The following is a 10,086-nucleotide window of genomic DNA, read 5'->3' as shown; positions in this document are numbered from 1 at the left end:
ATGCCAGATTGAATTTTTGCACAAGTCCTCAGAGAGCCGCTGTTTTCTTCTTCCTGTTTGGATATTTACATCTTCCGGAAGGCACCGGGGCAGTTGAGCAACAGGGAGAGTGCCAGACCACAACCAGTCTATATATATATATATTGTGGCCCGGCACTCCAATTCAATCGTTGCAATGTGCCCCGTGCCCTCACAATGAAGAAGCTTGTACAGGTAAGGATGCTGGTGGCACTCACAGGCTTTTCAAATCAGGGATGCAATAATCCCAAAAAGACAGGCTGCGTTCAATGTTTCGATTTATTATTGTCTTCAGGAACAACCTGAACCAGTGGCGTAACTTCATAAATTGCGCCCCCTCCACCGGGAATTTTGGTGCACCCACACACCCCCCCTCACCCCCACCCACCCCTCCTTTCTTACCCCGTTGCCGCTTGCCGCTGCTGCCTTTGAAACAGTACACGCAGATCTCTGCGGTCCCGGCGCTTCTCCTCCAGGCTGCCTCCATTCCTGTCCTGCCGCTATTAAAACCTACCTCCCAAAATGTCCGCCCCCTTACAGCAGACCTTTTTTTGGGATGCTAGAGGAGCCTCCTCTAGCATCCAAAAAAAGTCTGCTATAAGGGGGCGGACATTTTGCGAGGGAGATTTTAATAGCAGCAGGACAGGAATGGAGACAGACTGGAGGAGAAGCGCCGGGACTGCAGACAAGTAGATGTGCGTGTCCCGGCTACAGAGGTGGTGGTGGCGAGGGCAAGCAGGCAGCAGGCAGCAGTAAAATAATAGCCCCGCAGACCCCCGGCGCCCACACTTTACTCAGCTCCTCCCCGCCGCTGCGGGGGCTGCGGGGCTATTGTTACGCCACTGACCTGAACACATACATATAATACCACACATATTATGCAACATAAGTTCCACTTACCTAAATGCTTGTTGCTATGGGTTTCATGCTTGATGCCAGGGGTTAACATGCTCATTGCTAGGGGTTAACATGCTCATTGCCATGGGTTTACATGCTCTGCCAGGAGTTACATGCTCTGCCAGGGGTTAACATGCTTGTTGCCATGGAGTTACAGTACATGCTCTTCCAGGGGTTACACACTGACTTCAAGGGTTGGATCTCAGCCCCAGAAGCATGCAGGGAGGCAGCAGACACAGCCACCCACCTTCCACCTTGGAAAACAGAGACCTGGACAAGTGTGGGGAACCAGGTCTGGGACTGCTGGGCTGGAGACATGGCACTGGCACCTGTTGCTGCTGGCGACAGCTAGGATGGGAATGTGGGGAGCTTGGTGGGCTGGATGCTGCAGAGTGGGTGGTACTCCCGTGGGAGGTGGCCTCTCTGTCCCAGCTCCACCCGGCACTCAGGGACTACCTACCCTAACTATGGTAAACTCCCGGGTCATGTTGCGAACTCTCAGCAGGCCCTAGAGCCAGAGAGCAGAACGCCGCTCAGAAGGACCTCTGTGATGCTGCCGCACCCACACCTGCCCAAGTTCACACTCCCAACGCCGCCACTAAACAGCTGCACACTCAGAATTGGCACCACCAAATAAAAAAAAAACCTGTGTGTTCGGCCTGGGCTCCCCTAACAGGCCTGGGCCCGGGTAAACTGTACCTTCTCCTCCTCCCTCTCGGCGGCCCTGGTGTGTGTCCCTTACACTCAGCAGCCTGCTATTTCCCCTGCCTCCTCCGCGGCTTCTTCTCTGCCCTGTTTTTTTTCTTCCAACAACTTCTCGGTGCTCGTTTCATAGTGTGGAATGTATGTCATCTGGCCTGGCAGATGCTTGAATCGGGGTAGGCAGACCGGGTGGACTGGCTACGCAGTGCTGGTGCGACCAGCCCAGCTGAAATTCAACCGGTATCCCAGTGGGCCAGTCTTCCCATGCAAAATGTATATGTGTATAGGTGTCCTGTATATTGGCACATACAACACTGCTCAATAGGTATAATTCATGTTGGTATTAAATGCGATGCTCACGCAGCGCCTAGGTTGCCTTGTGGAATATTTGCCTCTGCCAGCGTTGCTGCTGCTGTGTCGATTGTTCGTAGTCATAGAACTATGCTTAACCTTGATGTTCCTCATTTTTCCATATAGACTGTGTAAGCAATGGGTCTCTCTCTCCATTGGTACCTTCGCTTGCTAACATTAGCGGCTCCGTGGCCTAGAAAATCTCAATTGTAAATGCTGTCAGCCCCGGCTGATATATGTCAGACAGGTGATCTTGTTGCTGGCAGGTATAAAGAAATTGTATTGCTTTTCTATCCTACATTAACTTACTACTATAATTAAACTAATGATTTCACTGCAGCATCAGCTGAATATACAAATGCACTGAATGCTTTGCAGATGACACCAGTCAATTTATCTCAGATTAACTTTTCAGTGCCCTCGTTGTTTGTTTATTTCATACAGAAACACTTCACATGAAGCCTATTCGCCAATATTGGCTGCAAAGACATTTGTAAATATATGTGATTGGCAATATTACAAGTACAGCTTTGTAACTTAGGCCCTTATTCTAGTTCATTCTTTCTGACAAAATCCTTCTTAGATGGACAAAACCATGTGCACTGCAGGTGGGGCAGTTTAACTTGTGCAGAGAGAATTAGATTTGGGTGGGGTTTTACTTCAAAGTGAGATCTATATTGCAGTGTAAAATAAAGTAGCCAGGATTTTCCCTGCACAGAAACAAAATAACTCACCCAAATCTAATTCTCTCTGCACATTTTACATCTGCCCCACCTGCAGTGCACATGGTTTTATCCATCTAAGAAGGATTTTGTCAGAAAGAGTGAACTAGAATAAAGCCCGTATGCTGTGTTCACACGGGGGCGATGGGGGCTGAAATCGCTGGAAATATGGTCGCTGGCGACCATATTGCCAGTGATTGGGAGTGTGCCCCGGGTGCGCGCTCCCGTTTTCAGCCCTTTTCCAATCGCTGGTCGCAGGAGCTTGCTCCTGCGACCAGCTAGTTACCTCTGCGGCACCACCAGCAGAGGTTCCTTTTCATCAGCGACCATCTCTGGTCGCTGATGAAAAGGAGACACTGTGCAATATATTGCTCAGCAATATATTGCTAGCAATATATTGCTGAGCAATATATCTCCCCCCCCCCCCATGTGTACAGGGCTTTAGTTCCTAAAGAGTAGTGATATACAGATAATTGCCTTCCTTTTGTTGCAACTTAACCCTTTAAGTGCCAAGTGAATTTGTCAAAATAGGTGTGAAAATTGGCAAGCAAACATTTTTATTCTTCATAATGACCTGTAATGTTTACCTTATATAGGAAATATAATCTTTTTGTAACATATTTCTTATTTGAAGTTATATAACAAATGTGAGCGACGCTGGATATAGTTCAGCAGATATTTGGCCCTATTATTTCTGGTGTCCAATCACTCACATCCAACCTCTCACAGTTTGTTGATTCTTATTTACAGCCACGTGTTACCACCCTCAGATCATATATCCGTGATTCCACCCACCTTCTCAATCTGATTAAAAACATCGATTGGAAGGACACTTACCAGTTTTTGACTCTTGATGTAGAGAGTCTCTACTCAAATATACCCCATCAATTAGGGGTCCAAACCATTTCTAAAAGACTGAGAACGGATAATGATCTGTCGGTGGAACTACAACTATTCCTCACCAATGCCATTTCATTTATATTACAACACAATTATTTTCTTTTTCAGGACACTTTTTATTTACAGGTGATGGGAACGGCCATGGGGACCAGGTTCGCGCCAAGTTATGCCAACCTCTATATGGGGGAGGTTGAGGACCAACTCATATGGGGGTCCTCCTTTGGTGCGAATCTGGTCCTCTATGGCCGTTATATAGATGATTTATTTTTCATTTGGGATGGGGATATCACTTCTATCACTTCTTTTGTTTCTCACCTTAAATCTAATTTTTTTAATTTAAAATTCACACATGACTACCACCCACAGACCATCAATTTCCTGGATTTGACGCTCATTAGTACAAATGGGTCCATCCAAACCAGCAATTATCAAAAACCCGTTAATACTAACTCGTACTTAAATTTTAGGAGCGCTCATTACCCACCTTGGGTGAAAAATATACCCAAGGGACAGATGTTGCGACTCAGACGAAATTGCTCTGAACTTGAAACATTTGACCATCAAGCTAAAGGCCTCATAAAAGCATTTCAGGGCTGCGGTTATCCCACACAATTGGTACAAGAGGAATATAAATCCAGCAGAGAAAGAAATAGAGAGACCCTCCTATGTGATAAAACACCAAAAACCTCACCCCATATGAACGATAACCGCATTGCCTTTATCTCCACCTTTAACAGAGATTATTTAGATATACAAAAAATTATCAGAAAAAATCATTTCATTTTAAAACAAGATTTCCTTTTGAGAGAAGTTCTACCCTCCCATCCTCAGTTCATCTTTCGTAAAAAGAAATCATTAAAAAATCTTTTAGCCCCTAGTTACTTGAATTGTCCTCAAACTAAAACTAATTCAATGACCCCTCACTTAGATTGGCTCCCTGTCAAACCACTGGGTTGCTACAAATGTGGAGGCAATTCATGCATCACGTGTAATTATATTGATAATAAAAAATAACAATGATTAATACATCTAAAGAAAATATGAAAATTCGGGGTTTTATCAATTGTAACACACCATTTACCATCTATTTGCTCACCTGCACTTGTGACCTTAAATATGTCGGCCGCACAACACGACCATTGCGGACTCGTTTCCTTGAACACCGCCGCAATATCGTGAAAGGGTCTCTATTGCACAGCGTATCCAGGCATTTTGCCGAACATCATGAGAATAACCCTAAACATCTGAGACTCACTGGATTGGAACATATACCCCCCACTAAGAGGGGGGGGGGATAGGTTCCGCTCGCTGTGCAAACAGGAGATCTTTTGGACCTTCAAAATGGATTGCTTATTTCCAAGGGGCCTTAATGAGGCAATGGAACTAAATATAGTTTTATGAAATCCTCTATATGTTTTAGGGTCCCTCTCTAAAATATTTCAAAATATTATAAATATTCTAATACTCTCTCTTTTATGCATGTGTCGAAAATTTATTCTACATATCCAAACTAAACTAGACAGACACAGCAAGATTTAAAATTAGCTTTTACTACTATTACTATATACCAACAGACTGTCCCCTTTTGTGCCTCTACAAGAAACAATTTTCTTCATTATTCATTTTTTATTATTTTTACCTTTTTATTTATTTTTATTTTTATTTCCATATTCATATTTATTTTTATTTATTATTTTTTGTTATCTATACATGTAATTATAAAAAAATCTTCTCTTTGAGAATTAATACTTAATATTTTCTCTACATAGGGACGTATTATGTATTTCAAGGAACTTTATTTATTTCTCTATTTATTTATATATATATATATATATATATATATATATATATATATATATATCGGGGGAGACTGTGGTGGCACTCCGTGATGTCACCACTGTGCGTGGTGGGTACAACAAATTCCGGTGCCCTCCTGAGCGAGCGTGCAGGGACGCTCTGTACAAACAATGTAGTGGGGGGGGGCGGCACTCAGAAAAAACGACAGGAGACGGCAGCTCTTGTGACCGACGTTTCAAAAGCCCTTGGGCTTTTTTTATCAAGGTGCTGTAAGGGTGAGAACAAATTACAAGTGATGCAGTGCTTACCTAAGTAGTGTTGAGCTCCGTCCGTGGAGCCTGCACGCACCGGCAGGAGGGGAGACGCTGAAGGATGACGTCACACCACCATCAAGGACGCGCAGGGCGCACGGAGGGGGGCTCGCCACTGTGGACCAATGAAAACATAGCAGCAATGAATATAAACAAAGTGTATAACAAAAAACATACTACGAGTATACTGAATGAAAGAAGGGATACATGGGTGTAAAATAAAACGGTAAACTCATTGCGGCATCTTGGATATTAAGTGAAAAACTACAGTAAAAAATAAAACATATAAGTGAAAACGTTAAAAAGCGGTTGGCATACCAGCCTGTGTGACGAATAAAGCAAGTTATAAAGGTTCTCTAGGAAAAGACTTTAGTCTAAGAGAGACAAAACTATATAAATGGCATAAACATAATGTGCATGATTAGTCAACCTGTGTCGACACAACACTGTCGATGTCTAGCCAATATGTACATAGAGTGGACATATGAGAATACTCATAAGAAGCAGCTGAGACCAAGATTCTCATTGAGCCCTCTGGGGGCCAGGGTACCCAGTGTGTAGATCCATCTACACTCTTTATTCGTCACACAGGCTGGTATGCCAACCGCTTTTTAACGTTTTCACTTATATGTTTTATTTTTTACTGTAGTTTTTCACTTAATATCCAAGATGCCGCAATGAGTTTACCGTTTTATTTTACACCCATGTATCCCTTCTTTCATTCAGGATACTCGTAGTATGTTTTTTGTTATACACTTTGTTTATATTCATTGCTGCTATGTTTTCATTGGTCCACAGTGGCGAGCCCCCCTCCGTGCGCCCTGCGCGTCCTTGATGGTGGTGTGACGTCATCCTTCAGCGTCTCCCCTCCTGCCGGTGCGTGCAGGCTCCACGGACGGAGCTCAACACTACTTAGGTAAGCACTGCATCACTTGTAATTTGTTCTCACCCTTACAGCACCTTGATAAAAAAAGCCCAAGGGCTTTTGAAACGTCGGTCACAAGAGCTGCCGTCTCCTGTCGTTTTTTCTGAGTGCCGCCCCCCCCCCCACTACATTATATATATATATATATATTCCTTTATTTGTTTCTTACCCATATACTGTGATATTGTATCTGCCTTATACTATAGTTCGAGACATTATAAATTAATAGTAACACATTTTTTGAAACTTTGTCATTATTACGTTATGTGTTTTATTACAATTGTGGTCACATGACACTCTTGATGTTTCCTGGAGCGCATATGCGTTCCAACAGAAATCCACTCCGATCACGTGACACACACGTGATCCCGCTACAACATCCTATCCTGGCTTACTATAATTGCGGTAACGTGTTGTGCACGGTGACGCCTGCATGTATTTTACGTGCAGGCATTAGATTGACAAAAGTACCGCCCAGTTCTGTGATGCACACACGCAATATCCCTCCTCATTCTCTCTACCCCTTAGGTCATTGCGCTAAATACATCCGGGATGATACCGGAAGTATTTCCTATCATCCAAATGGAACGCAAATGCGTTCCATATAAACGCTATATGTACTACTATTAAGAAAAATAAATAAAATAATAAAAGATTGTTTATTCCCACTTGCTTATAGATAGATGCTGTTATAAACAGTAAATATATTTGCTATAGTGACACAATAATATCGATCTATAGTGTCGTCTTCACATTTCGAACTTGTGACCCCGGTCATGTGATCGGAGCTGATATTTAATCTTTTCTGTATTCATTAAGACTTTTGATTATAAATAATAACTGTTCATTTTTATCTATAGATATATGTCTGCCTCCATTTCTTTTTACTGAATATTACCAGAAACGGTTAATAAAACTGCTCCTATACTGGGCCCTTATTTTGATCGGCACGGTACGGCCCGCGTGCGGCCGTACCGCCGATGTTTTTTGTCTGCACATGCGCAGAGGTCATTCTGCGCATGTGCAGCCCCCTTCGCCGCAGACGGATTTCGTCCGCCGCAAAGGGGGCGTATAGGGGCGTGAGGGGCTTCAGCCCCTCATTTCCCTATGTGTACGCCCCGCGTTTCATGGGCGTTCCCATGAAAACGCGGGGCGTATGCATGGTAATGAGGGCATGACGCCCTCATTACCATGACATGGGGGCGGAAAGCTGACGTCGCCGGATGTCAGCTTTCAGCCCCCTTACAAGCTCCCACACGGACGATTGTCCGTGTGGTCTGAGCTTGCGGGAGCTGCCGCGGCGTGCGGGCCTGCCTTCGATGGTCGTCGACCATCGAAGGCAGGGGGCAGCTCCCACCATGGTGGAGGCGTAGCCTCCACCATTTTTGTGCGGATCGCCAGCCGTCCGTGTATGGACGGCCGTGGCGATCCGTCCGGTGGGCGGCCCTTGGTTTGTGCGGTCGGAGCCCCGTGTGCGGCTCTGACCGCACCAACCAGAATAAGGGCCCTGATGATTGGACCCAACAGGTGTTACTCACTTCCTCATTAAGTAAGGTATAAATACCTGAGCCAGGTACACAGACAAAATACCTTTGATAAAGCTGCAGGATGCAGTGAAACGCGTAAGGTGTTTTATACCAGCCTCTGGATCCTTCACAAATTGCCTTAAAATCGTGGACTTTGCACTTGAAACCCCTCCATACAGCGGCGGACACCGTGCACAGCCTTACTCAGGACATCTGCTACTACCATCTTATGCACACATGTGCTCCTCAATTACTGTGCACGGAAGCCGTTTCTTCTATCCCAACCAGTGATACCCCAGGTGGTGGTCTGTCAAAAAGGACTCCTGTGGTGACTCTCACGATCTTCCTCGTTTCCCTATTTGGGTAATACTACACCAGTGAGCTCCAGTGATTGACATATCCTCCAGCGGCAAAAACAGCCATTCCGCGTACATCGTGAGGACTTCAGTTTATCCTCCACCAACCTGGGACCTGGTCCAACGTGTGGTAATATACACCCAGTTACTACAAACAGTGGTTTTTCTCCATCGATTTTTGCACGAATCCATTGAGGCTTGGTTATTCATTTATACCTTCATTCCAATTTACTTTTATTTCCCCCCCTATACTGTTTTATTGTACTGTAATACTGTGTATTTTATTGTGTTTTTCATGTGAGTAAAACAATTTGTACTTTTCCAATCATCTGGTACAATTATTTATAGCGCTGCTCGACTTGCCTTGTGCTTGTCTCCTTTTCTTGTCTTTTTAGTGGGGAGTGACTACCCCCACTCTTTGAGCAGCAGCTTACATTGAAGCAACAGCTCGTGTCAAAGCGCCTGTATATTCCCTAGGGAATTACCTTTGCTCAGCAATATATTGCTAGCAATATATTGCTGAGCAATATATCTCCCCCCCATGTGTACAGGGCTTTAGTTCCTAAAGAGTAGTCATATTCAGATAATTGCCTTCCTTTTGTTGCAACTTAACCCTTTAAGTGCCAAGTGAATTTGTCAAAATAGGTGTGAAAATTGGCAAGCAAACATTTTTATTCTCCATAATGACCTATAATGTTTACCTTATATAGGAAATATAATCTTTTTGTAACACATTTCTTATTTGAAGTTATATAATTAATGTGAGCGACGCTGGATATAGTTCAGCAGATATTTGGCACATCTCTCACAGAGGTGTTGGCACTCAAATGGTTAAACTTATATACAGTACATGATCTTATATCACACTTACCAATCTTTTTTGTAGGTGACTCTGAAGATGGTTTCACATTGCAAAAACCTGCTTTCAACTCGTTTTTGTAAACGTTTTTTTAAATGGGTCAAAACCCAGTTAAACCCCTTTCACATTGCATGTTGTAACTGGTATATTGCAGTTTCAATACCATTTTTGTACCTTCAGATTCAACCCGTTTCACCCATAGAAAGCCATACAATGTAATTTTAAAAGTTTTTTTCCTGCTTGTGGGCGGGGATCATGTGTGGTTATCATTTGTAGCAAATACCGTTTCTGAACTGTTCAGACTGCAGGAAAAACGGCTCAGAAACGTGTAGGATCCTGCTTTTAACACGTTTCAAAATACTGGTATTTTGTAACCGGTAAATTGATTGTGGAGCTTTCATATTGCAGCTGGTACCGTTTTAAAGCAGTTAAAAATCGGCAGTATGCCGTGTTAAAACTGCAATGTGAAAGGGGCTTGAGAGAAGCCCGTACAGCGCTACCTGGCTTTGTTATTGATTGCTGCTTTAAAAAAAAGTCTGAGTTAAGACTCAGACTGTATAACATCCCACCAATAATTTCTCAATTGTATAATGAAGATCGATACCCTACTGCCACAATAACTTACAAACAATGCAAAGAGTAAACCATTGAGATAAATAACACAATTATCACACAACCGTCTGTAAATTTCTGAATGGTTGGCTGTGAACAAGCGTAGATTA

At 43.6% G+C, this 10,086-nt stretch overlaps 1 protein-coding gene across 3 annotated transcripts in view; it reads left to right on the top strand.

Moving 5' to 3' along the window:
* LOC146080281 (carbonic anhydrase 3-like) overlaps positions 1–10,086 on the top strand; it is a 77,701-nt gene that overhangs the window by 232 nt on the left and 67,383 nt on the right. The window contains exon 1 of one of the 3 annotated variants that reach the window (XM_083187364.1): positions 77–213. The exons of the other annotated variants lie outside the window; for them this stretch is intronic. The gene's annotated coding sequence lies outside the window, so the exon portion shown is untranslated. Of the gene's footprint in view, positions 1–76; positions 214–10,086 lie in introns of those variants that run through there. 3 annotated transcript variants of the gene reach the window in all.

This window comes from Crinia signifera, chromosome 5 (assembly GCF_055691185.1).
Source record: "Crinia signifera chromosome 5, ASM5569118v1, whole genome shotgun sequence".
Taxonomy (NCBI): domain Eukaryota; kingdom Metazoa; phylum Chordata; class Amphibia; order Anura; family Myobatrachidae; genus Crinia; species Crinia signifera.
This window is presented reverse-complemented; position numbering and strand designations above follow the sequence as displayed.